General features: G+C 47.5%; 1 protein-coding gene across 1 annotated transcript in view; it reads left to right on the forward strand.

Annotated features, from left to right (window-relative positions):
- LIN28B (lin-28 homolog B) overlaps positions 1 to 24,386 on the forward strand; it is a 239,243-nt gene that overhangs the window by 29,318 nt on the left and 185,539 nt on the right. The window lies entirely within an intron of this gene.

Below are 24,386 nucleotides of genomic sequence, written 5' to 3' on the forward strand. Positions count from 1 at the left end.
CAATCAATCCAGTGTACATCAGTCCTCTTTCTTAAGTTTGTAATCCACGTACTTGGTAAAATAAAAAAAATAAAAAACCTGAACCACGCACTGAAAGGGGTCCCATGTTTACACATGGGACTCCTTTCCCCGACTGGCGGGACCCCCCGTGACTGCTGTCAAAGAGGGTCCCTTCAGCCAATCAGGGAGCGCCACGTCATGGCACTCTCCTGATTGGCTGTGCGCTCCTGAGCTGTCACTCAGGCGGAGCACTGGAGATACAATGTAACACATAGGCGCTCCATTGTATCCAATGGTGGGAACTTTGCGGTCAGCTGTAGACCGCGAGGTTAAGTGGGGTCACTCACGGTGTGTGCGTTTTTTTGGGGTATTTTTTTTGTAGTAGAACTACAGGTACCAGCGGGCCCGTTATTTCCCCGCATGCTGGCACTTGTGGTTCTCCAAGTACCAGCTTGCGGGGGAGGCTTGCTGGGACTTTTTTTTACACACAAGGCTATCAGCCCCCCATCCGCCGTCCTTGGATGGGGAAGGGGGGACAGCCTCGGGCTTCACCCCTGGCCCTTGGGTGGCTGGAGGGGGGGTGACCCCTTGATTTAAGGGGTCCCCACTCCTCCAGGGTACCCCGGCCAGGGGTGACTAGTTGGGGATTTAATGCCAGGGACCTATATAAAAGTGTCCCCGGCTGTGGCATTATCTCTGACTAGTGGAGCCCGGTGCTGGTGTTAAAAATACGGGGGACCCCTACGTGTTTTGTCCCCCGTATTTTTTGCACCAGGACCAGGTGCAGAGCCCGGTGGTGGTTGTTAAAATATGGGGGAACCCCTGTCATTCCCCCCCCGTATTTTTACAACCAGGACTGGCTCAAAGAGCCCGAGGCTAGTTATGCTTAGGAGGGGGGACCCCACGCAATTTTTTTTCAGGATTTTTTACACTTTAAACACCCCTCCAACTGAAAAACATGCACTGATCTCTCCATATTATTGTAGTCAGTAAAAAATAAAATTTTCTTTTAAAAAATCGATTAAATAATGCTTGTGGCTCATAAATAGAAAAACCAAGTAGACAATCCCTTCAAATATAAATAGATATGCTATTAGCAATCAAAAAAGCACCAAAAAATACATGTTCTTAAAAAATGTTTTTAGATCACGACAGAAAAATGAGGCGGAATGAAATTGACAAAATGGCTGTTGAAAAGCACTGTTGTCGAATCGACATTCTTCAATTGAATATACTTTTGTCGAAAAGCCGCATTTTTAACATTGCAGACATGTCGAATTGCAAAAAGTCGAAAATGAAACCGCAGGTTTTTTTGTCAAAGTACTGTATTGAATTGTCGAATCAAATTCGACAGGTTTTTTGTGTCGAAAATGACCCGTTTTTATACATTTTCGGCAATTCGACCGCAATTGAGTATACCCCTTAATGTTAGGTTTTTTTATTTTCAGGGAGAACTGCTGGCAACAGTCTCCCTACTTCTTGGGACTTAGGGGGAAGAAGTAGGAACCAACTTACTAAAAAGTTTCATGGCTCTGCTACTGCTGACAGGACACCATTAGCTCCTGAAGGGTACTGAACACTAGCTGCGGCTATGCGCTCACTCCCACAGCATGCCGTCACCCCCCTAACAGAGCCAGAAGTCAGAAGACTGGTGAGTAGTATTACCGGAGGTCTGCAGAGGGATCTCCGGTCATCGTGATGGCTTAAGGTACCGCCCAGCGAGTGGGAACGCTGCACGAACATGCTCTCCATAACGCAGGGCGCGCGCGGGGGGGAGGGGGGGGAGGAGTGTTGCCCTGAGCAGCATGAAACCTACTCTCACTGGCAAAAGGTGGCATATGATGCTGTGGCACAGTCCTACACCCCCGCCAGAATAAATATCTAGTTCAATAGCTGAGGAAAAACGTGCCATTGCAGGGGGCGGGGCTTCTTCCTCAGGCAGCCAGCACACTGCTCAGCGCCATTTTCTTCCAGCATAAAGCAGGGGAAGAAATGCTGATCCTCCTCTACACTTCTGATTCTAGTATCAGGGTGCAAAAAGGGGGGGGAAAGTGTATATTGGGGTACTATAATTTATTATTGCCAATATATATATAGCGCGGAAAGTCTCTGTGTACAAAGTACGCGTCACAGGGATTTTGTCTCTGTACAAAGTACACGAGACGGGATTTTTTTTTAGGCGCTGAGTTGTGGACTGGCGATTTTTTTCTGTGTCCCTCTGACAGATTTTACTGTGGGTCTGTCCCCTATAGGCCCTGGAGTGTCTATGGTGTGATTGTGCATGTGTGTGACATGTCTGAGGCAGGGAGCTCTTCCCCTGTGGGAGCCATTTTAGGGACACAGAGTTGTAATGTGGTGGCGCTGCCGTCACACCAAGAGCCTGACTGGGTGAAAGAATTACGTGATAGTGTGAATTATATCAGTAAGAGATTGGATAAGTCTGAGTCTTGAAAATAGTCCGTCATGAAAATAGTTTTGCCTTTTCATCCACAGGGGACCCCTCTGGGTCACATAAAAGGTCATTTGCACAAATAGTACAAACTGATACCGACACAGACTCTGATTCCTGTGTCGACACTAGTGATTCCAGGGGAATAGATCCAAAGTTAGCGAAAAACATTCAATACATGATTTTTGCTATAAAGGAGGTGTTAGAAGTTACGGAGACCCTCCTTTACCACAGGAGAAGGCTTACTTTAATAAAGAAAATTAATGTAACTTGCCCTCCATCTCATGAGCTGAACAGTCTCTTTGAGGGAGTCTGGTTTAACCCGAAAGGAAGTTTCAGATTCCCAAAAGAATTCAGGCAGCTTACCCTTTCCTTGCAGAGGACAGGAAAAGGTGGGAGTCACCCCCCATTTTAGTCAGTGCCCTGTCACGGTTAACTAACAAGGTGATTTTCCCTGCGCCTGGGACGGCTTCACTTAAGGAGCCGGCAGACCGCGAGTTAGAGAATACGTTGTAATCTATTTATGTGGCCAATGGGACACTACTCAGTTGCCTGTGCGTGGGTGAGTAGTGCTATTGAAAAGTGGTCAGAAAACTTGTCATCAGACATTGACACAATAGATGGAGACCAGATACTCCTAACGTTAGGTCATATCAAACACGCTGCTGCGTACATGCTAGAAACCATGAAACCTATGGGTCTCTTGGGATCAAGAGCCGCTACCATGGCAATCGCAGCACAGAGGGCGTTGTGGATTCGCCAATGGATTGCTGACGCAGATTCCATAAGGAATATAGAGGCTCTCCCGTATAAAGGTGAGGCATTGTTTGGAGATGGGCTGGATACGTTAGCTTCTGCGGCTACCGCAGGTAGGTCGACATTCTTGCCTAATGCTCCTGCGACGGCGAAAAAGACACATCACTCTCAGATGCAGTCCTTTCGACCCAATGATTACAAAGAGTAAAGGTTCCCCTTTCTTTGCGGGTAAAGGAAGGGGGAAAAGGAAAAAAGTCCACAGCGTCTCCAGGATCACAGGAGCAGAAATCAACCTATGCCTCTACCAAATCTTCAGCGTGATGCTGGGGCTCTCTTGCGGGGGACACTAGTCCGCTCAGGTGGGGGCTAGTCTGAAACTCTTCAGTCAGTTCTGGGTTCAATCTGGCCTGAACCCGTGGGTCTTACAAATAGTGTCCCACGGATACAAACTGGAGTTTCAAGACATTTCCCTCATGCCGATTTTTTTTTTTTTTTTCAAATCGACCTTACCAGCTACTATTACAGACAGGGAAGTGGTAGCAGCAACAATACAAAAATTGTGTCGGGATCAAGTCATTGTCCTGGTGCCCTTGTTACAACAAGGAGAAGGGTTTTACTCAAGCCTATTCCCAGTTCCAAAGCCGGACGGCTCGGTCAGACCGATTCTAAACATGAAAACTCTGAATCTCTACCTGCAAAGGTTCAAGTTCAAGATGGAATCTCTGAGTGCAGTGAGGAAGGACATAAGAGATGGTGTCGGTGGACATAAGAGATGCTTACTTACATGTTCCCATTTATCCTCCACATCAAGCTTATCTGAGATTCGCAATACAGGATTGTCATTACCAATTTCAGACGTTGCCGTTCGGACTCTCCACGGCATCGAGGGTGTTTACCAAGGTGATGTCTGAGATGATGGTCCTCCTTCAACAACAAGGAGTCAATATAATTCCTTACCTGGACGATCTCCTGATAAAAGCGAGGTCCAGGGAAAGGTTGGTGCAGAACATTGCACTCTCCCTGACAGTACTTCAACAACACGGTTGGATCATAAATTTTCCAAAGTCACAGTTGGAACCGACGACAAGATTGTCCTTTCTAGGGATCATACTGGACACAGAAGTACAGAGGGCATTTCTTCCAGTAGAAAAGGCTCAGGAAATCCAGAGAATGGTCAAACGAATTCTGAAACCAACAAGAGTGCCGATTCATCAATGCATTCGGTTGTTGGGAAACATGGTAGCGGCCTACGCGGCCATATAGTTTGGCCGATTCCTTGGCAGAATATTTCCAGTGGGACCTGTTGGACAAGTGGTCCGGATCCCATCTCCACATGAGTCAGAGGATAATCCTGTCATTCAAAGCCAGAATTTCGCTCCTGTGGTGGCTACACAGTGCTCACCTACTAGAGGGACGCAGGTTAGGGATTCAGGACTGGGTCCTAGTAACCACGGATGAGTCTCCAAGGCTGGGGAATAGTCACACAGGGGGAAAGCTTCCAAGGAAGATGGTCAAGTCAAGAAACTTGTCTTCACATAAACGTTCTGGAGTTGAGAGCCATTTACAACGGCTTTCTACAAGCGGTGCATCTTCTTCAAGATCAACCCGTACAGATCCAGTCGGACAATGTAACAGCAATCGCGTACATAAACCGTCAGGGCGGAACGAAAAGCAGAGCGGAGGTGACAAAGATCCTCCTCTGGGCAGAAAGACATGCAAGAGCTCTGTCGGCAATTTTCATTCCGGGAGTGGAAAACTGGGAAGCAGACTTCCTCAGCAGACACGTTCTCCATCCAGGAGAATGGGGCCTCCACAAAGAAGTCTTCGCAGAGGTGACAGGTCTTTGGGGGGGTTCCTCAAGTAGACATGATGGCATCTAGTCTCAACAAGAAGCTTCAGAGATATTGTTCCAGGTCGAGAGACCCTCAAGCATTAGCAGTGGATGCACTAGTGACCCAGTGGGTGTTTCGGTCCGTGTATGTCTCTCCCTCACACACACACACACACACACACACACACACACACACACACACACACACACACACACACACACACACACACACACACACACACACTTCCACTCATACCGAAAGTTTGCAAGACCGAGACTTACCGTGGCTACGTTTGATGACATGGCTGTTGAGCGCCGGATCCTAGCCCGAAAGGGTATTACTAACGAAGTCATTCCCACTCTTATTCAGGCCAGGAAAGGAATAACGTCTAGACATTACCACCATATTTGGAGAAAATATGTGTCTTGGTGTGAAACCAAGAGGGCTCCAACGGAAGGTTGTCAGTTAGGATGTTTTCTCCATTTTCTGCAGGCGGGTGTGGATGCGGGCCTACGATTGGGTTCAGTCAAGATCCAGATTTCGGCCTTGTCCGTTTTCTTTCAGAAACAATTGGCCTCCCTTCCAGAAGTTCAAACATTTGTGAAAAGGGTTATGCTCATCCAACCTCCATTTGTGCCTTCTGTGGCACCATGAGATCTTAACGTGGTGTTGTAGTTCCTTCTATCGGTTTGGTTTGAACCTCTCCAGGAGATAGAGTTGAAGTTCTCACTTGAAAAGTGGTCATGCTGTTGGCCTTGGCATCTGCAAGAAGGCTGTCTGAGTTAGGGGCCTTGTCTCACAAGAGCCTTTACTTAATCTTCCATGAAGATAGGGCTGTTTTGAGAACTCATCAGAATTTTCTTCCAAAGGTGGTTTCTTCTGTCCATATAAACCAACCTATTGTGGTGCCAGTGGCTACTGACACCTTCGCTGGTTCGAAGTCTCTGGAGGTGGTCAGAGCTTTGAGTATTTATATCGCAAGAACAGCTCGGATACGGAAAACAGAGGCCCTGTTTGTCCTGTATGTTTCCAAACAAGTTTGAGTGTCCTGCTTCTAAGCAGATTATTGCGCGCTGGGTCAGAAGTATGATTCAGCACGCTCATTCCAAGGCAGGTTTGCAGGTACCGAATTCGGTGAATGCCCATTCTACTAGAAAGGTGGGCTCTTCCTGGGCGGCTGCCCGGGGGATCTCGGCATTACAACTATGCCGAGAAGCTACTTGGTCAGGGACAAACACGTTTGCTAAGTTTTGCAAATTTGACACCTTGGCCGATGAGGACCTAAAATTTGGTCAATCGGTGCTGCAGGGACATCCGCCCTCCCGCCCGTGCTGGAGCTTTGGTATAACCCCATGGTAATGAAGTGGACCCCAGCATCCTCTACGGACTAGGAGAAAAGTATTTACCGGTAGGTATTAAAATCCTGTTTTTCATGTAACTACATACATGGAAGAATTGCCTTTAATTTAAGAAATATATATTACAGGATAGATACTAGAAGTTTTGTGAAGAAAAACTTCACCCCAAAAACAAAAAGAAGCTTAAGGTACAAATTTATTTTTAACATTTATAACCAGAAGCTAAATTTTTGGAAGAAATTGGCCTGTAAATTATGACAAACTATTGATTAGAAAATAAATTATATTCAAACTTAATTCCTTAAGACCTCTGCAGTGTGGTGTGCACAAGCCCATTCCCAATTCTCACATGCTGCAAATAATTGAACTGATAGTGTACTATATATTGTAGTAAATGCTACCACGGTGTACTTCCAGCGGAAGGGTGATGGAGCCAAGTACCTGTTTCCAATGTATGTGCTGGCCCTGCCCTTCTCATACCCCCCTATGTAAAAGTCAGTGAAAGATGTAAGGCAATTCCTTAATCAAGTCGGACACTCCTGCTATAGTGCCTGCCTGTGAGCTGCCACTAGGGGGAGCAGTGTCTGGTGCAGCAGGGGACACACCCCGCTGTCGCCACCAGTTCTCTCGCAGGAGATAATTGACGCAGCGTTAGTAAGTAGGGTGAGGAAGGGGACGTGGCGCCTGTGCTGGTAAATGGCAGGTGCCGCTCTCCTTTACGCCTGGCATACGGCTAGTGGCGGTGCTGCGGGCGGCCTCACCATCAACAAGCTCTGCCGGTTTCAACAAAATTAATCCTCATTATTAAGTTTTCAGAGAGAAATTGCGGATTAGGCTGGAAGCGCTGAGTAAGGAGGAGCAGCAGCTTGGACTGCGCAGTGGTGTGTAGTGCGACTGGAGCCAAGAAATTGGCCGACGGGCTGCCAGGGACTGTAGCCGGAGCTTTGCGGTAATGCGACTGGTGGAATACGGGGCTGGCTGCTATTGTCACGCTTATTTCCTTCATAAGTGTTTCTGTCTAGTGATGGGTAGTTCATGACTGATTAGTTCAAAATGAACTAATCTTCAAAGTGAACTAGTTCGTTCAGTTCACAGCTCTGGCAAAGATTAGTTCATCAGGGAGTAAAGCAGGTGGGAGGAGTTGGACACAGACAGAATAGAGCCAGCAGCTGCATTAGGCTACTCACTGTCTCACTCACTGGATTTTACTTCCCGAATCTGATGCTGTAAAATGAAAGTTAAAAGTACAACATAGCCCATCAATACAGATCTAATAAAAAAAATAGCATTGGCTCTGCCTAGCCAAAGTCTGTGTGTCTGTGAGTGAGCATGTGTGGTCATGCTGCTCACCTTTCTGTGATACAATCACTGTCCTATTAGTCCAGATGTCCAAACCATACTTGCCTACCTGACCCTCTCCATGAGGGAGAAAATGCTCTGTTCCTGGACTTTCCTGGTAATGTATGATTGCCATCACCTGTGGTGAGCTAGGTAATTGATAAGAAAGGTGTTTCACCACAGGTGATGGCAATCATACATTACCAGGAAAGTCCAGGAACAGAGCATTTTCTCCCTCATGGAGAGGGTCAGGTAGGCAAGTATGGTCCAAACACTTGTGCTGCTTTTGGAACTGGGCATACTGCTGTACTGGGTGTGTGTAGGTGCTGCTGCAGCAGCACTGTTATTCAGTTTTCTCATGTAATACTCATGAGTCAGTACATCTCTGCTGTCACAGGTGGTACTGCTGTGCTCAGACATGTTGTGGTCTCTGTGGAGCTGATTTTTTCCTGATGACTTGTGAGTCATTCTCCTCGCAAGTAGTTCACTGATTAGCTCTCTGACTAAATGACTCATACAGCCATAACAATCAGTACAGTACCTCTAAGCTACTATGTGTGGCACTGCTGTTCTCAGGCATATGCATTGTATGGAGCTGATCCTGAAATGCATATAGCCATGATTCATTCCCCCCAGTATATTAGGTGACAAGCTACACTCCCAATCAGCTAAAGCACAGGTTCTCAAACTCTGTCCTCAGGACCCCACACGGTTCATGTTTTGCAAGTCACCTGTAGATTTTTAAAATGTGACCGTGATACACCGAGCACCTGCTGGGTGACATGGAAGAGGTGAACCATGTGGGGTCCTGAGGACCGAGTTTGAGAACCACTGAGGTAAAGACACAGTGTTGAGTGCTGAATGCTATCCTGTAGGGTCTGATTACTGTAAACAACACAAGACATAGGGGGATATGTACTATGAACCTTCAAGTTACATAAAGGAGAGCAGTTGCCCCTAGCAACCAATCAGCATCTGTCACTTTATAGACTGTTGAAGGTAAATGATAGAAGCTGCTTGGTTACTTTGCAACATCTCCACGTTATCTCTCTCTAAGGTCTGTTACATTGGGGCAAAGGGACATATTTTTTTCTTAATTACTGTATTTTAAACGCAGAAAAAAGTGACTTATTACATTACTCTGAATTTGGGCCTTTCACTTGCATATTATGAAGTAAAAATTAGTACTAACAATGGGATTAATATTGCAGAGATAAACTTGTCACAATAAATATTGAAAAAAATCTAAGACATTAAACATAGTGTCTCTGATCATTTGAACAAGACTATAGCTCCCACAATGAGCTAGTATTAGAAATACCTACTCTGTCTAGACTAGTTCTGAATCCATTCACTCCTTTCAGTCTCAGTCAGTGAGTGAAATGATGAACTAAATGAACTCATCTTTTCAGTGAACTAGATCATAATGAACTGTCACCGACACACGCACATGTCACGCACACCGCTGGGGGATGAGGGAACAGGAGACAAGTTGGGGGAGTGATGATTTCAATAAGCGCGCGCTGCTTCTCTGTACTAGCGGCCTGCTCACATGCCCAGCAGATGAGGAGGGGGTGGGGCCGCCGCACGGCTAGCCTGTCACTCACATGGGGAGCCGCCCACTCGGTCACACTCACTGCTGCGCCGCTGGCGTACCAGTGTATTTCTGTGCGTGTGTAGCGCAATGTCCATAGTAGCGCTGCTTTGTGTCCCTTAACGCAGTAAACTAATGAGAGAGGCAATTAATGTCGCTCCACACAGGACAGGGAGGAGAGAGCAGTGTCAGTATGGCCACTGATGGCGGCACCAGTAACCCCGGGGCTGGCGGAGGCATGGTGCCTCAGTACATGTGTGGGGTCCGGGTCTATGTTGGGGAATTAGGGGGCTGTAATACACTTCCTAATGGCTACTGGGTCATCGTGATTGCATTGGTTAGTAAATACGAGTATTGCCAGGAAACTGATGATAGCCAAGGACGAAACAATTGTGCATTGTAGGCAGATCACTGGGCACATAGCACACACCGAAACCCTGCACGCACCCCAAGCTGCTGCTGTACTGCCGGCACCGCACCTGTGCAGTATGACATTGGCACTCCCGCCACGCAGTGTCCGCGGTACCGGGATCATCATCATCATCACTCTTCCAACTTTGATCAGGAATATTTTAGTGGGGGTAGTTATCAAAGCTCCTAACTGCCGTTTTCTACACACAGCCTGAAATTGTAAGGCAGAAGCTGACTGACTTTATCTCTTACAATTTTATTTCCACGCTTTGATAAATACCCCCCCTTATTGACTACTTCTGCATATGTTTGGAATTGCCTGCAAAAAAAAAAAAAGCAAAACAGGTTATATGCCTTTATATACATTTATTTCAATTTAAAGCATTTTTATTTGTTGACGTTTCCGATTACCATTTTAACAATAATGGCACCTAGCGCACATTGGAAACAATTGCTGAAGACAAATGGTTAGTTTCAGTGTATTGTTAATGCAACCCATGTATGCGATTAGGGCTGGCAGCAGTGAACAGTCTCCCTGTACCCCATCTGTATGGCGGGGATCCTGGCTGTACATTCATCATCACTATCTAATAGTCACTCAGTGATGGGCTCACACAACGGGCAGGATGTAACAAGAAAAGTGAATATCCAGTTAACATGATATTGGATTTAAAAAGCGTTCTCAGCACGATATAGGAACACAATTAAATCAATGGAAATAGTTTCCTTACCACCCAGGTTAACTCCTAACGATATGCGTCAAAGCAATGGTTGGTTCATATACTGACCCATCATAACTGGGAAGATTTGGTAATGGACCCATGACTGGCTACAGTGATCCCATCTGCACACTTCACCCCGTGGGGACAGTCTGGCTGGGACCATGCTCCTTCTACAGTAGTGCCAGAAGGGCAGGGCCAAATGATAGGGCACCTATAGCCCAAACTATTTATTGCAAAGTTACGGTTTTCCTCCTTTTACTCATAAAGATTAGTATGAGCTATATACATGTGCTGCATATATAATCTGGCACCAGGAAATGGTTACTGTCATGACAATTGTAGTTTTGAAATATTTCAGTTCAAAATAACGGAACATATTGGTAAACAAATGTATTGCCAAGACGAATGTATTACTGTGGTGGGGTTTACCCTTTGCTCATCAAATAATGGTGAAATTATTATAGTAATGGTGATAGACAAAACAAATGGAAAAGCAAAAAGTTATATACAATGAGATGTTTTTAAAAAAAACAAACCCATACAACGGTAATTGTTTAAATTTACAGAACGCTATGAGAATAGTTTTAGGATTTACCCTACAGATCTGTGTATTCTGCAATTGCTATTTAACCCCTGGGGTGGGGGTTTAGGTAAAAACCGGAACGGTCGGGACCGGTTTCATGCAGCACTCTGGAACTTGTAGTGCGCATCTCTTTCCGGAGGGTTTATGTGACAGCTGTCACAGAAGGGAGAGATTACAGCCTCCCTGTATGGTCTGGCTAATTCCGTTTTTTCCCCCCATCCCCGAACCATACAGGGTGGCTGTAAGCTCATCCTCCCCAGTGACAGCTGTCACATTCACCCCCTGGAACAGGACACCCCATGGATGGGACGGGGTTCTGGTTTTTATCCAATTCCCAGGGTGATTCTCACTTCTTTGATAGAAGCTATACTGCAGCTTTCTGTAAGTCGGTAACAATATTGTGGCCAGTAGGAGGTGTTCGCTTAAGCGTCACATATACTATAAGAACTCCAATCTTGGTACGTTGCAATCTTTGTTTATGCATAGATGTTTAAAAGCTTGGAAGGAGTCATTGCAGCCCCCACAACGGCCTTTCCTGTACACTTTGCACGCACACCTCCTTACTACATGGATTGTGGCTTCTTTGAATAAAGTAGTAGTGATTAATAATACACCGGGGTGCCATTCTCCAGGCGGCATACAGACCAGTGACTCATGTCAGCCGATGCCGTTTTAGGATCTTTTAGGTTATTGCTGAGACTGGCACGAACAGGTTACAGGAATTACCTTACATGGGTTACTGGCAGGGCAGGCATTTACACAGCTTACTGGTAGGACAGGTACTTTATAAAAGTTACTGGCAGGATAGGCATTTACACAGGTTACTAGCAGGACAGCCACAAAGGTTACTGGTAGGACAGGTACTTACAGAGGTTACTGGCAGGATAGGGCTTTTACAGAGGTTACTGGCAGGATAGGCTTTTACAGAGGTTACTGGCAGTACGGCCACAAAGGTTACTGGTAGGACAGGTACTTACAGAGGTTACTGACAGGATAGACTTTTACAGAGGTTACTGGCAGGATAGGCTTTTACAGAGGTTACTGGTAGGACAGGTACTTACAGAGGTTACTAGCAGGACAGCCACAAAGGTTACTGGTAGGACAGGTACTTACAGAGGTTACTGGCAGTACGGCCACAAAGGTTACTGGTAGGACAGGTACTTACAGAGGTTACTGGCAGGATAGGCGTTTACAGAGGTTACTGGTAGGACAGGTACTTACAGAGGTTACTGGCAGGATAGGCTTTTACAGAGGTTACTGGCCGAATAGGCTTTTACAGAGGTTACTGGCCGGATAGACTTTTACAGAGGTTACTGGCCGGATAGGCTTTTACAGAGGTTACTGGCCGGATAGGCTTTTACAGAGGTTACTGGCCGGATAGGCTTTTACAGAGGTTACTGGCCGGCTAGGCTTTTACAGAGGTTACTGGCCGAATAGGCTTTTACAGAGGTTACTGGCCGGATAGGCTTTTACAGAGGTTACTGGCCGAATAGGCTTTTACAGAGGTTACTGGCCGGATAGGCTTTTACAGAGGTTACTGGCCGGATAGGCTTTTACAGAGGTTACTGGCAGGATAGGCTTTTACAGAGGTTACTGGCAGGATAGGCTTTTACAGAGGTTACTGGCCGGATAGACTTTTACAGAGGTTACTGGCCGGATAGGCTTTTACAGAGGTTACTGGCCGGATAGGCTTTTACAGAGGTTACTGGCCGGATAGGCTTTTACAGAGGTTACTGGCCGGCTAGGCTTTTACAGAGGTTACTGGCCGAATAGGCTTTTACAGAGGTTACTGGCCGGCTAGGCTTTTACAGAGGTTACTGGCCGAATAGGCTTTTACAGAGGTTACTGGCCGGATAGGCTTTTACAGAGGTTACTGGCCGGATAGGCTTTTACAGAGGTTACTGGCAGGATAGGCTTTTACAGAGGTTACTGGCAGGATAGGCTTTTACAGAGGTTACTAGCAGTACGGCCACAAAGGTTACTGGTAGGACCTTACATAGGTTAATAGTCGGATAGGGACATAGGTTATTGGCAGGACAGACAGAAATGTTACTGGCATGAAAGGCACTTACAAAGGTTACTTGTAGGACAGTCACAAAGGTTACTGGCAGGACTTTAGTCATTGGCAGTAACTGGTAGGCCCTTTTTATATAGGTTACTGGCAGGACAAGAACTTATATCTTATGTTACTGTAACTTATGTTACTGGAAGGCACTTGTAGATTATCAGCAGGACAGGGACTTTCATAGGTTACTGCCAAGTCAGGAACTTACATATTTTCTGGTAAGACCAAACATAAGTTACTGGCAGGACAGCATTTACATAGGTTCCTTCCAGGAACCTGCTTTCTACTCGCAGGGATTGCATGAAGTATAGCTACACCCTACACATACTACGCACATAAACAAGTGGCCCCACGTGCTAAATCAATGGAATAGAAGAGGGAATTTCCTCTGTCACATTCCCATTAGGTTTCAGTGTCCCATCATCACCCTATCCCATTATGTGCTCCCCCTTCTCCTTGAGAACAATCTCTGCTGATTTAAGAAACTCAATTTGAGGTCCTCTTGCCTCTTCCTTTTTAATGCTAGGTTCTTATTTAGGAAGTCATTAATCACGTCCCCTCCCCCGGAAAGAGTTGGCAAGGCAAACTTGTGAAGTCCGATCCCGCATCCCCCCCAATCTTTCCTCTGGAAGGAAAAACACACCGCACCATGTTCTACCTGACCGCTGCATTTCCTAGCTTCTGGCAGCTGGGGGGGGTAAAAGCTAAAATGTGCCCCTATAACCTCGGTAATGTCATTGTGCATGACATTGTGTAGATAGTGCATTTGTACAGCATATATACATACACTACAGGGAGTCCAATGGCAGGGACATTGCCCTGTGCTGGGGCGCTGACGTGACAATGTGTGTGTGTGGCTGGTCACAGGCATGTTTGTAGATTAATTCTTAAATGATTTCCGTGGCAGCAGCCTGCGTCGCAGCGGCGATTGGCTAAGCGCAGCTCCTGCTTGCCCCTCCATGATCTGTGCTGGGATTAGTAGCAAGGAGGCATGTAATTGTCACAGTTGCGTGTGTGTGAGGGAACCGGGGAGCGAGCAGCACAGGAAAGGGAGCAGAACAAGAGGGAGAGCACGCTAGACCATGCAAGCTAAATTTGGGTTCGTTCCAAATCAGCATGTTACATTGATGCAGCAGATCACCCTCATCAGAAAGGAAACGTTTCATCTTTCCGTCCTGGAGCAGTGGGCATCATGGCCGAAGGTGCATTGCATGTTTTCTCTTTTCTCTTACGTCCTAGAGGATACTGAGGTCCATTTGGTACCATGGGGTACAGAGGGGTCCACTAGGAGCCTTGGGCACTTTAAGAATTTGATAGTGTGTGCTGGCTCCTCCCTCTATGCCCCTCTTACCAGACTCCGTTTAGAAAATGTGCCTGGAGGAGCCGGTCACGCTTAGGGAAGCTCCTGAAGAGTTTTCTGCATTTATTTTCTATTTGTTATTTTCAGGCATGTCTGGTTGGCACCAGTCTGCCTGATTTGTGGGACTTAATGGGGGGCACGGCCCAACCTCCTATAGGGTTAATGGTCCCGTTCCCCGCTGACAGGACATTGAGCTCCTGAGGGAACCATTCGCAAGCCCCACCACGGTGAGCGTACATTCCCGCAGCATGCTACCATCCCTAACAAAGCCAGAAGAAAGAAGAGTGGTGAGTGTTATGCCGGCGTCCCGATTAGCGGGTCACTGGCTATTATGGCGGCATGAGGGTATGGAGCGCAGCGCTAATGAGCAGGCTGCGTCTCCAGGCTCAGTTCAGCGCAGGCTGCACCGCTATGAGGGGCGAGCGGAGTCATCCTATACAGTACCCACACTGGCAAATATGCTTACAGGGGCTATGTCCCACTGTTTAGGCATCTTAAACACCTCAGCCAGTTTATAATAAAACCGGGAAGACTGCGCACCATTAAGGGGATGGGGCTTCACGATGAGTGGTTCCAGCGCCTCAACAACGCCATTTTCCCTCTGCATTTCTAAACAGACAGAAAGGCAGGGAAGTGCAGCTTCTCCAGAAGGACTCCAGCTTACCTCAGCGGTACCTGGGGGTCATAGTAAGAGGGGGGAGCATTATTAGAGTGCTAAGCCCCTATCAGGGTATTTAGTCTGCGACCCAGCTAAGCTTGGCCTTAGCATTAAGGGCGTGGTGTGGCTTGCTCATATATACTGTCTCCCCATGAAAGGGCTCTGTGTGGGTTAACTGTGTTTTAACCTTTCCTGTGTGTGGGTGTGTGCTTCACATTTACAATGTCAGGCAAGGAGTGTGTTTCATGCACGGCAGAGTGTCTTTCTTCCTCAGGGGGATTACTACAGTGTACTCAGGATAGTACACATTCTCAGGCTAGTGGGTCCGAACCAGCATGGGATGATCTCAAATATTTCGGCTAAATTATCCCATAATGAAAGAGAGATGCAATACTTAAGGCAGTCTGTGGATGACTTGATGAATAGAGATTCAGTTCCCATACCGGTGTCTCTGATCCCTACCATTTGTCTGCAAAAGCGTACACTGGCCCAGATCCTGCAGGCTGACACTGATGACATATCCGACGCGGAGGAGGGTGAGGTGGACTCAGGAGGGGGGGATACTGCTTTGTCACAAGGAATACAGGCCCCGATAGAAACTATTAGAGACGTCCTGCACATTCCTGATAATGTTACAGAGGAGGACGAGGAATCTTATTTTAAGGTAAAAAAAAGAAATCCTCTGCTACTTTTCCCGCATCAAGAGTTGAATTCCCTATTTGAAGAGACCTGGGTTAATGTTGATAAGAGGTTACTCACATCCTTTCCTTTTCCTCAGGATGATAGGAAGAAATGGGAAAATCCACAGATTTTTGATGCATCGGTATCTAAGTTATCACATAAGATAATCTTACCGGTCCCTGGGGCAGTCTCCTTAAAGGACACAAAATAAATAGTTACCACCCTGAATCTCAGGCACTTTTCAGATATCATCAAGAGGTATTCAATCTCTTAGAATTGGAGAGCATATACCCTTAGGAATATGAAGAAAAATGCAGACATAGTGTGCTATTGTATAAACACTACATATAACAAATGCTTTGAGGTTTGGACTCGTACCAGAAGTGGTGGTCTACGAGTCCGAACCTCAAAGCATTTCCACGGTGTGGAAAGCCTACCATTCACCGGTGAGGCCCTATTTGGAGATGAACTGGATACATGGATATCCAAGTCTACATATCTTCCTTCCGCAGACCCCCCAGTTAGGAAGACCTACTCAGCTCCAACTTTGCAGTTCTTTCGGACATCCAAATTTAAAAATAAAACCAGAGGTTCTGCTACAGCCTCCAGAGGCAATATAGGTAAACCCAGAAAACCAGCAACTGCAGGTTTACAGGAACAGAACTCAGGTTCTGTTTCCTCCAAAGCCTTTAGCATGACGGTGGACCGCACTGCCTGGAAGACAGGCAGGTGGGAGCCCGATTAAGAGATTTCAGTCACATAAGGGCGACATCATGCCAGGATCCCTGGGTGAAAGATCTTATCACACAGGGGTAGAGGCTGGAGTTTCAGGAACTCCCACCTCACAGATTCTTCAAATCAGGCTTACCAGCTTCTCAGTATGACTTTACAGGAAGCAATTCAAAAACTGGTACAGACTCAAGTCATTGTTCCAGTTCCACCTCATCTGCACAACAAAGGATATTATTCCCACCTGTTTGTGGTACCGAAGCTGGACTGTTCTGCAAGACCCATTGTAAACCTCAAGTCACTGAACCCGTAGGTGTTCAAATTCAAGATGGAGTCTCTTGAGAGCGGTGATCTCCGGTCTGGAGGAGGGGGAATTCCTAGTGTCTCTGGATGTCAAGGATGCGTACCTTCATATTCCAATCTGGCTGCCTCATCAGGCTTATCTAAGGTTTGCATTACAGGACTGTCACTACCAGTTCCAGGCCCTGCCATTTGGCCTCTTCATGGCACCGAGGGTGTTCACCAAGGTAATGGCAGAGATGTTTCTCCTCCGCCAACGGGGAGTGAACATAATTCCGTACCTGGACGATCTGCTGATAAAGGCACCATCCAGGGAGAAGTTGTTGGACAACATTGCCCCCTCAATTTGTCTACTCCTGGATCACGGGTGGATCCTGAACCTATCAAAATATCACCTGGAACCAACACGGAGGCTTCCGTTCCTGGGGAAGATACTAGATACGGTGGCACAGAAGGTATTCCTTCCATTGCAAAAAGGCTTTGGTAATCCAGTCGATGGTGCGGGATGTTCTGAAACCAACCCGGATATCAGTGCATCTATGCATTCGCCTTCTGGGGAAGGTGGTAGCCGCTTACGAGGCACTGCAGTATGGAAGGCCCTTCCAGCTGGATTTGTTAGACAAATGGTCCTGATCGCATCTCCACATGCACCAGAAGATACGTCTGTCACCAAGAGCCAGGATTTCTCTTCTGTGGTGGCTTCAAACTTCTCACCTGATAGAGGGCCGAAGGTTCGGGATTCAAAATTGGATTCTGCTAACCACAGACGCAAGCCTCAGAGGTTGGGGAGCAGTCACCCAAGGGGAACATTTCCAAGGAAAATGGTCAAGTCAGGAAACCATTCTCGCAATCAACATTCTGGAACCAAGGGCCATATACAACGCCCTTCTACAGGCATCACATCTTCAAGATCAAGCCATTCAGGTTCAGTTGGACAATGTGATGGCAGTAACATACATAAACCGGCAGAGCGGAACGAAGAGCAGAGCAGCAATGTCAGAGGCAACGAGGATTGTCCTCTGGGCAGAAAGACACGCTGTGGCTTTGTCGGCAATCTTCATTCTGGGAGTGGACAACTGGAAAGCTGACTTCCTCAGCAGACACGACCTTCACCCGGAGGGGACAGGTCAAAAGGTCGACATGAGTTTTTTTTAATGTTTTTTTTTGGTATCGTAGAGTGACTGGGAACCCCAAATGAATGCTTCGCTCGCCATGCTCCGGGCAAGGTGCCTCGCTTCGCTCGGAACAAATTACTGTTCCAATTGTAGTCCACGTGGATCATTAAGTATGAAAAAGTTAAAAAAAAGAAAAAAATCGTGAAAAACTAATGTCGACCTTTTTACATGTCAACCTAGAACATGTCGACCTAGAGACCCTGTTGACCTAGTTACTGTCGACCAATAGTAGTCGACCTAGATAGTGTCGACCTAGAGACCGGATCCCAAGTTCGATACCTTGACCAAACTGAAGGTCCTCAGAGGCCAATCGGTTCTGCAGGAACCTCCGCACTATCCCACGCGGTTTGGGAGCTTTGGTACATCCCATGGTACTAATGTGGACCCCAGTATCCTCTAGGACGTAAGAGAAAATAGTATTTTAATTACTTACCGGTAAATCCTTTTCTCGTAGTCCATAGAGGATACTGGGCACCTGCCCAGTGCTTCTTTTCTTCCTGCACTGTTACTTGGTTAAGTATTGTTGGTTCAGTGGTTGCTGTTCCTGGTTTAAAGTTTTGGTTAGCTTGGCTTTTTCCTTTAGTTTGTGTGTGCTGGTTCGGAATCTCACCACTATCCTTTTATATCCTTCTCTCAAAGTATGTCCGTCTCCTCGGGCACAGTTTCCTAGACTGAGTCTGGTAGGAGGGGCATAGAGGGAGGAGCCAGCCCACACTATTGATTTCTTAAAGTGCCCATGGTTCCTAGTGGACCCGTCTATACCCCATGGTACTAATGTGGACCCCAGTATCCTCTACGGACTATGAGCAAAGGATTTACCGGTAGGTAATTAAAATCCAATTATTATTTTTTTTTTAAATTGTTGCAATGTTTCTCTTCTATACAATCGGTGCTTTTCAGTTGGCCGAGAGAGGGGCATAAGAAGGTGGAGGGGAGCGCCTACAACCGTAACCACGTCGGGCTGCTAGAATATAAAGTGTGCAACCTGGTTGCTAGTAGTCAGGAATCCGAGAAGAGGGGGTGGGGGGAAGCTTTTGTTTGGCAGTTGTGGCTGAAGTCTCCTTTTTCCTACACTTTACCCTGAGAACAAACACCCCCACCTGTCCTGGTTTTTCCTAGTAACATAACAATCAGATCATGGTGGTAATTCTGAGTTGATCGCAGCTTCAAGTTTGTTAGCAATTGGGCAAAACCATGTGCACTGCAGGGGAGGCATATATAACATGTGCAGAGAGAAATAGATTTGGGTAGGGTGTGTTCAATCTGCAATCTAATTTGCAGTGTAAAAATAAAGCAGCCAGTATTTACCCTGCACAGAAACAAAATAACCCACCCAAATTTAATTCTCTCGGCAAATGTTATATCTCCCCCCCCCCCCACTGCAGTGCACATGGTTTTGCCCAACTGCTAAAAAATTTCCTACTGCGATCAACTTGGAATTACCCCCCATGTGCAATAATAAGTTGTTGTGTATTAGTCCCCAGACCTTGCTTCACTTTCCCTACGGTGCCTTGCACAAACGCTGTGAAGACTAGTGCGTCCATTTACCTTTCTGCTAATAGTGGATGGAGAGACACAGTGCCGATTACGTGCAGTCCGTGCGTTGTGAGCACGTGTTTATTTATAAACCGGCTATAGACCGCCAGGGCGATGGGATGCGTGCAGCGCACAGACAAGGGTGCAGAGCATGCTGCAGGCACACTGCTGCTCGCTCCATGCTGCCTAATAGCTGCTCTTATTTCCTATTTCTCTAACGTCCTAGTGGATGCTGGGAACTCCGTAAGGACCATGGGGAATAGCGGGCTCCGAAGGAGGCTGGGCACTCTAGAAAGATTTATGACTACCTGGTGTGCACTGGCTCCTCCCACCATGACCCTCCTCCAAGCCTCAGTTAGATTTCGTGCCCGGCCGAGGTTGGATGCACACTAGGGGCTCTCCTGAGCCCTTAGAAAGAAAGTATAGTTTTAGGTTTTTTATTTTCAGTGAGACCTGCTGGCAACAGGCTCACTGCAGCGAGGGACTAAGGGGAGAAGAAGCGAACTCGCCTGCTTGCAGCCGGATTGGGCTTCTTAGGCTACTGGACACCATTAGCTCCAGAGGGATCGACCGCAGGCCCAGTCCTTGGTGTTCGGTCCCGGAGCCGCGCCGCCGTCCCCCTTACAGAGCCAGAAGCAAGAAGAGGTCCGGAAAAACGGCGGCAGAAGACATCAGTCTTCACCAAGGTAGCGCACAGCACTGCAGCTGTGCGCCATTGCTCCTCATGCACACCACACACTCCGGTCACTGAGGGTGCAGGGCGCTGGGGGGGGGGGGGTGCCCTGAGCAGCAATATAAACACCTTGGCTGGCAAAAATACATCACATATAACCCCCAGGGCTATATGGATGTATATTAACCCCTGCCAGATTCCATAAAAATGCGGGAGAAAAGTCCGCGAAAAAAGGGGCGGAACCTATCTCCTCAGCACACTGGCGCCATCTTTCCCTCACAGCTCCGTTGGAGGGAAGCTCCCTGGCTCTCCCCTGCAGTCTACACTACAGAACAGGGTTAAAACAGAGAGGGGGGGCACTAAATTTAGGCGCAGTATAAATTATATAAAAGCAGCTATAGGGGACATAACTCAGTTAGTCCCTGCATTATATAGCGCTCTGGTGTGTGCTGGCATACTCTCACTCTGTCCCCCCAAAGGGCTTTTGTGGGTCCTGTCCTCATTGGAGCATTCCTTGTGTGTGCGCGGTGTGTCGGTACGGCTGTGTCGACATGTTTGATGAGGAGACTTATGTGGAGGCGGAGCAGATGCCGATAAATGAGATGTCGCCCCTGTGGGCCGACACCAGAGTGGATGGATAGGTGGAAGGCATTAACCGACAGTGTCAACTCCTTACATAAAAGGCTGGATGACGTAACCGCTATGGGACAGCCGGCTTCTCAGCCCGCGCCTGCCCAGACGTCTCAAAGGCCATCAGCGCTCCCTCAGATGGCAGACAATGTCGACACGGAGTCTGCCTCCAGTGTCGACGAGGTTGAGACATATACACAATCCACTAGGAACATCCGTTACATGATCCCGGCAATATAAAATGTGTTACACATTTCTGACATTAACCCAAGTACCACTAAAAACAAAGGGTTTTATGTGTGGGGAGAAAAAGCAGGCAGTGTTTTGTTCCCCCATCAAATGAGTGAATGAAGTGTGAAAAAGCGTGGGTTTCCCCGATAAGAAACTGGTAATTTCTAACAAGTTACTGATGGCGTACCCTTTCCCGCCAGAGGATAAGTTACGCTGGGAGATATCCCCTAGGGTGGATAAGGCGCTCACACGTTTGTCAAGGTGGCACTGCCGTCTTAGGATACGGCCACTTTGAAGGTACCTGCTGATAAATAGCAGGAGGCTATCCTGAAGTCTGTAATTACACACTCAGGTACTAGACTGAGACCTGCAGACTGCTGCAGCGTGGTCTGTACCCCTTTCAAACAGGGATACTATTTTGCGAACATAAGACGTCGTCTTATATATGAGGGATGCACAGAGGAATATTTTACCGGCTGGCATCCTGAATTATTGCAATGTCCATTCTGTCAGGAGGGTATTGGAGACCCGACACTGGACAGGTGATGCTGACTTTAAAAGGCGCATAGAGCCTTATAAGGGTGAGGAATCGGTTGGGGATGATCTCTGGGACCTCGTATCCACAGCAACAGCTGGGATGAAAATATTTTACCTCAGGTTTCCTCACAGCCTAAGAAAAGCACTGTATTATCAGGTACAGTCCTTTCGCCTTCAAAAAAGCAGGCGGGTCAAACGAGGGAAGAGGGAAAAAGCTGCACCAGCAGCCAGTTCCCAGAATCAAAATTCTTCCCCTGCTTCCTCTGAGTCCACCGCATGACGCGGGGGCTCCACAGGCGTAGCCAGGTACGGTGGGGGGCCGCCTCAAATTTCAGCGATCAGTGGGCTCGCTCACAGGTGGATCCCTGGATCCTTCAAGTAGTATCTCAGGGGTACAAGCTGGAAGTCGAGGCGTCTTCCCCCCCCCCGCCGTTTACTCAAATCTGCCTTGCCGACAACTCCCTCAGGCAGGGAGGCTGTGCTAGAGGCAATTCACAAGCTGTATTCCCAGCAGGTGATAGTCAAGGTGCCCCTACTTCAACAAGGACGGGGTTACTATTCCACACTGTTTGTGGTACCGAAACCAGCCGGTTCGGTGAGACCCATTTTAAAATGGAAATCCTTGAACACTTACATAACAAAGTTCAAGATGGAATCGCTCAGGGCGGTTATTGCAAGCCTGGACGAGGGGGATTACATGGTATCCCTGGACATCAAGGATGCTTACCTGCATGTCCTTATTTACCTTCCTCACCAGGAGTACCTCAGATTGTGGTACAAGATTGCCATTACCAATTCCAGACACTACCGTTTGGACTGTCCACGGCACCGAGGGTGTTTACCAAGGTAATGGCAGAAATGATGATAAAAGGGAGTTTTTATTAATCCCATACTTGGACGATCTCCTTATAAAGGCAAGGTCCAGGGAGCAGTTACTGGTCGGAGTAGCACTATCTCAGGAGGTGCTACAACAGCATGGCTGGATTCTGAACATTCCAAAGTCACAGCTGGTTCCTTCCACTCGCTTACTGTTCCTGGGGATGATTTTGGACACAGAACAGAAAAAAAGGGTTTCTCCCGCAGGAGAAAGCCAAGGAGCTGTCATCTCTAGTCAGAGACCTCCTAAAACCAAAAAGGGTATCGGTGCATAGTTGCACACGAGTCCTGGGAAAAATGGTGGCTTCATACGAAGCAATTCCATTCGGCAGGTTCCATGCGAGGACCTTCCAGTGAGACCTCTTAGATAAGTGGTCGGGATCGCATCTTCAAATGCATCAAATGATAACCCTGTCTCCAAGGACCAGGGTGTCTCTACTGTGGTGGATGCAGGGTGCTCATCTTCTAGAGGGCCGCAGTTTCGGCATACAGGACTGGGTCCTGGTGACCACGGATACCAGCCTTCAAGGCTGGGGAGCAGTCACACAGGGAAGAAACTTCCAGGGCCTATGGTCAAGTCAGGAGACTTCCCTACATATAAATTCTGGAACTGAGGGCCATTTACAATGCCCTAAGTCAGGCAAGACCCCTGCTTCAAAACCAGCCGGTACTGATACAGTCAGACAACATCACGGCAGTCGCCCATGTGACCCGACAGGGCGGCACAAGAAGCAGGATGGCAATGGCAGAAGCCACAAGGATTCTCCGATGGGCGGAAAATCACGTACTAGCACTGTCAGCAGTGTTCATTCCGGGAGTGGACAACTGGGAAGCAGACTTCCTCAGCAGACACGACCTACACCCGGGAGAGTGGGGACTTCATCCAGAAGTCTTCCTGCTGTTGGTAAACCGTTGGGAAAGGCCACAGGTGGACATGATGGCGTCCCGCCTCAACAAAAAGCTAAAGAGATATTGCGCCAGGTCAAGGGACCCTCAGGCGATAGCTGTGGACGCTCTACTGACACCCTGGGTGTACCAGTCGGTTTATGTGTTCCCTACTCTGCCTCTCATACCAAAGGTACTGAGAATAATAAGATGGCGAGGAGTAAGAACGATACTCGTGGGTCCGGATTGGCCAAGAAGGGCTTGGTACCCGGAACTTCAGGAAATGATATCAGAGGACCCATGGCCTCTGCCGCTCAGACAGGACCTGCTTCAGCAGGGGCCCTGTCTGTTCCAAGACTTACTGCGGCTGCGTTTGACGGCATGGCGATTGAGCGCCGGATCCTGAAGGAAAAGGGTATTCCGGAAGAAGTCATTCCTGCGCTTATTAAAGCCAGGAAAGATGTTACGGCAAAGCATTATCACCGCATGTGGCGGAAATATGTTGCATGGTGCGAGGCCAAAAAGGCCCCAACAGAGGAATTTCCACTAGGTCGATTTCTACATTTCCTGCAAGCAGGAGTGAATATGGGCCTAAGTCTAGGCTCCATTAAAGTACAGATCTCGGCTCTGTCGATTTTCTTTCAAAAAGAATTAGCTTCAGTACCTGAAGTCAGACATTGTGAAAGGAGTGCTGCATATTCAGCCCCCGTTTGTGCCCCCTGTGGCACCTTGGAATCTCAACGTGGTGTTGAGTTTTCTTAAAATCACTTTGGTTTGAGCCACTAAAAACCGTGGATCTAAAATATCTCACGTGGAAAGTGGTCATGTTATTGGCCTTGGCTTCAGCCAGGCGAGTGTCAGAATTGGCGGCTTTATCATGTAAAAGCCCTTATCTGATTTTCCATATGGATAGGGCAGAATTGAGGACTCGTCCCCAATTTCTCCCTAAGGTGGTGTCAGCGTTTCACCTGAACCAGCCTATTGTGGTGCCGGCGGCTACTAGTGAA

The sequence above is a fragment of the Pseudophryne corroboree genome, chromosome 4 (assembly GCF_028390025.1).
Source record: "Pseudophryne corroboree isolate aPseCor3 chromosome 4, aPseCor3.hap2, whole genome shotgun sequence".
Lineage (NCBI taxonomy): Eukaryota > Metazoa > Chordata > Amphibia > Anura > Myobatrachidae > Pseudophryne > Pseudophryne corroboree.